Genomic DNA, 4,532 nt, shown 5'->3' with positions numbered 1-4,532 from the left:
AATATTGACTTTGTATCCCATTGTTTTGACAAATTCACGTATTAGGTTGAGTAGTTTTTTGGTGGAGTCTATGGGGTTTTCTATGTACACTATCATATCACCTGTAAACAATGAATGTTTTAATTCCTTCTTTCCAATTTGGATGCCTCTTATTTCTTTTTCTTGTCTGATCATTGTGGCTAGGACTTCAAATACTATGTTGAGTAGAAGTGGTGAAAGTGGACACTCTTTTTTTGTTCCTGATCTTAGTGGGAAAGCTTTTAGTTTTTGATCATTGAGTAAGATGTTGTCTATGTGATTCTCATATATGGCCTTTATTATGTTGAAGTATGACCTCTTTACTCCCACTTTGCTGAATGTTTTTATCACAAATGGGTGCTGTGCCTTATCAAATGCTTTTTCCGTCTCCATTGATACAATCATGTGATTTTTGTCTTTTTTTTTGTTTATGTAATAGATTATGTTTATTAATTTGCAAATATTGTACCATCCTTGCATCCCTTGGATGAATCCCACTTGATCATGGTGGATGATCTTTTAAATGTATTGCTGGATGTGGTTTGCCAATATTTTGTTTAGGAATTTAGCATTTATGTTCATCAGCTGTATTGGCCTGTGTTCTTTCTTTGTTGTGTCTTTATCTGGTTTTGGGATTAGGATGATGCTGCCTTCATAAAAAAGAGTTTGGATGTTTTCCCTCTTCTTGGATTTTTTTGGAAAAATCTAGGAAGGAGTTAAGTGTTTCTTAAATGTTTGGAAATTTCTCCTGTTAAACCATTTCGTCCAGGGATTTTGTGTACCAGCATTTTTTTTTCAAACATTTCTTTCTTTCTTTCTTTCTTTCTTTCTTTCTTTCTTTCTTTCTTTCTTTCTTTCTTTCTTTCTTTCTTTCTTTCTTTCTTTCTTTCTTTCTTTCTTTCTTTCTTTCTTTCTTTCTTTCTTTCTTTCTTTCTTTCTTTCTTTCTTTCTTTCTTTCTTTCTTTCTTTCTTTCTTTCTTTCTTCTTTTTAAATACATTTGTCTCTGCCTACCCCCGACCACTTTCCCTTGCTCCCTCCCTCCTTCCCTCCCTCAGCTCTTCCCCTTTGGTTTTGTCCATGAGTCCTTGCTATATGTTCCTTGATTTTCCCATTCCCTTCCCTTTTCCTGCTCGCCCCTCCCTCCTTCCCTCTTGTCTCTGTTGATTTCCTTTCCTTTCAGTGTTGCTGGTCATATTTTCCTTGCATCTTTGTATTGTTGGTTAGGTTCCGCTTATAGGTGAGATCATATGGTATTTGTCTTTCGCCCCCTGGCTTATTTCGCTTAGCATAATGCTCTCGAGTTCCATCCATGCTGTTGCAAAGTTTAGTAGTTCTTTTTTCCTTTCTGCTGTGTAGTATTCCTTTGTGTATATGTACCATAATTTTTTGATTACTGCTTTGATTTCATCAGTTCAGGCTTTCTGCTTCTTCCTCATCCAAGTTTGGAAGTTTTCATATTTCTAGGAATTTGTCCATTCCACCCAGGTTTTCCTTTTTTTAGGCATATAATTGTTTGTAGTAATTTCTTACAATCCTTTGTGTTTCTATGGTATCCGTTGTGATCTCTCATCTTTCATTTCTGATTTTATTTATTGGTGTCCTCTCTCTCTTTTTCTTGATAAGTCTGCTTAAAGGCTTGTTAATTTGTTTATCTTTTCAAAGAACAAGCTCCTGGATTTATCAATTATTTGAATTGTTCTTTTAGTCTCTATGTCATTTAATTCTGCTCTGATCTTTGTTATTTCCTTCCTTCTGCTCCCTCTGGGTTTTTTTTTTTTTTGTTGTTGTTGTTGTTCCTCCCGTTCTTGTAGTTGTAGTGTTAGGTCACTTATTTGAAATGTTTTTTATCATCTTCAGGTAGGCCTGTATAGCTATGTACTTCCTCTCAGGACTGCATTTGCTGTGTTCCATTAGTTTTGGACAGTTCTGTGTTCATTTTCATATGTTCCCAGAAACTTTTTGGTTTCTTCTTTGATCTCATTATTAACCCATTCATTGTTTAATAGCATGCTATTCAATCTCTGACTTTATCTGTTTTTGAGTTTTCTTTCATTGAGGTTGCTTTCTAGTTTCAGGCTCTTGTGGTCCCAGAAAATTCTTGCTATGATTTCGATTTTCTTGAGTCAGTCGAGGCTTGTTGTATATCCAATTATGTGATCTATCTTTGAAAATGTTTCATGTGCATTTGAAATGAATGTTCATTTCAGTTCTTTGGAATGAATGGTTTGATATATATCAGTTAAGTCCATTTGATCTAGGGCATTGCTCAGTGCTGCAATATTGTTGTTGATATTTAGTATGGAAGATCTATCCATTATTGTTGACAGTGTGGTGTCAAAATCCCCTATTATCAGTGTGTTGCTGTCTATATTTTTCACTTTTTTTCTCATTAAATTTTGTTTTAATGGGTCTCAAAATTCTGTGACATATTTTGGTCAAGTTGTTTCCATGAAAAAGTACTGATTTTAAAAACTAATAACTTAAAAACTGTCACACACAAAAAAAACAAATGGTCCACAAAACATTCTCCTATCCTTCTGAATGTTTTATGATGCATTGTAATCATTAACCAGTCCTTCACTATTAAACTTAAGTGGCCAATTGAGACAAACAGTTCTGAGACCGTTCTTCTACCACTGATTAAGACTGGGATGGAAGGTGTTGGGGATGATATTCATTTAGCCTTCTGAGATTTATGGGCAGACTTGGTGACTTTGTCAGCTCCTGCTGCCTTCTTGTTCACTGCTTTGATGACACCAACAGCAACTGCCAATCTCATGTCATGAACGGCAAAGTGACCCAGAGGGGAATAGTCAGAGAAGCTTTCAACACACATGGGCTTACCAGGAACCATATCAACAATGGAAGCATCACCAGATTTCAAAAACTTTGGGCCATCTTTTAGCTTTTTCCCAGAATGACAGTTAATCTTCTCCTTCAGCTCAGCAAATTTGCAAGCATATATGAGCTGTGTGACAATCCAGAGCAGGTGCATAACCAGCACTGATTTAGCCAGGATGGTTAGGATAATCACTTGAGCTGTGAAGCCAGCTGCTTCCATTGGTGGGTCGTTTTTGCTGTCACCAGCCACATTGCAACGATGAACATCTTTGACAGACACATTCTTGACATTGAAGCTCACATTGTCCCTAGGAAGAGCTTCACTCAAAGCTTCATGGTGCATTTCAACAGACTTGACTTCAGTTGTAACATTGACTGGAGCAAAGGTGACTACCATGCCAGGTTTGAGAACACTAGTCTCCACTCAGCCCACAGGAACAGTACCAATACCACCAATTTTATAGACAACCTAGAGGGGCAGACACAGGGGCTTGTCAGTTGGACGAGTTGATGGTAAGATGCAATCCAGAGCTTCAAGCAGTGTGGTTCCACTGGCACTGCCATCTTTATGGGTGACTTTCCATCCCTTGAACCAAGGCATGTTAGCACTTGGTTCCAGCATGTTGTTGCCATTCCAACCAGAAATTGGCACAAATGCTGCTGTGTCTGGGTTGTAGCCAATTTTCTTAATGTAGGTGCTGACTTCTTTAACAATTTCCTCATATCTCTTCTGGCTGTAGGGAGGCTCAGTGGAACCCATTTTGTTAACACCAACAATCAGCTGTTTCATACCCAGTGTGTAAGCCAGAAGAGCATGCTCAAGGGTCTGCCCATTCTTGGAAATACCTACTTCAAACTCACCAATGCCAGCAGCAACAATAAAGACAGCACAATAAGCCTGAGATGTGCCTGTAATCATGTTTTTTTATAAAGTCTCTGTGTCCTGGGGCATCAGTGATGGTCACATAATATTTGCTGGTTTTGAATTTCCATAGGTAGATATCAATGGTGATACCATGCTCACATTCAGCTTTCAGTTTATCCAAAACCCAGACATACTTGAAGGAGCCTTTCCCCATCTCAGTAGCCTCCTCAAATTTTTCGATGGTTCTCTTGTCAATCCCACCACATTTGTAGATCAGATAGCCAGTAGTGGTTGATGAGGGAATCTACATGTCCAATGATGACAATGTTGATGTGAGTCTTTTCCTTTCCCATTTTGGCTTTGATTTAGGGATGGTTTTCTCAACACCTGTATTTTGGCCACAAACCCATTGCGAAAAAGCTATATCTTTTTTGAGACAGTCCAAGATTTTCCTTATATATTTCTGTGCTCATTTATGGGGGCATATATATTTATAATATTTATGTCTTCTTAATGGATTGTTTCCTTGAGTATTATGAAGTATACTTCAGTATCTTTTTTTATGGCTTTTGTTTTAAAGTTTATTTTGTCTGATATAAGTATTGCTACTCTGGCTTTTTTCTCCTGTCCATTTGCTTAGAACTTTTTCTTCCAACCCTTCACTTTCAGCCTGTGTAGGTCTTTTGTTCTGAGGTAAGTGTTTTGTAGACAGCATATGTGAGGGTCATGTTTCTTACACATTCAGCTATCTCATGTCTTTTGATTGGAGCATTTAATTCATTAACATTTAAGGTTATTATTGATAGG

The 4,532-nt window shown here is 37.4% G+C and overlaps 1 pseudogene; it reads right to left on the bottom strand.

The window, feature by feature from the left end:
* Positions 1-2,693: 2,693 nt before the first annotated feature.
* On the bottom strand, positions 2,694-4,078 carry LOC129082220 (elongation factor 1-alpha 1-like; annotated as a pseudogene).
* Between the last annotated feature and the right edge of the window lie 454 nt (positions 4,079-4,532).

The sequence above is a fragment of the Pteronotus mesoamericanus genome, unplaced genomic scaffold, assembly GCF_021234165.1.
Source record: "Pteronotus mesoamericanus isolate MK-2021 breed Mesoamerican mustached bat unplaced genomic scaffold, CSHL_Meso_final scaffold_12, whole genome shotgun sequence".
In the NCBI taxonomy this organism is placed as follows: Eukaryota; Metazoa; Chordata; class Mammalia; order Chiroptera; family Mormoopidae; genus Pteronotus; species Pteronotus mesoamericanus.
Note: the sequence above shows the minus strand (reverse complement) of the source record. Positions and strands in the feature narration are given on the sequence as shown.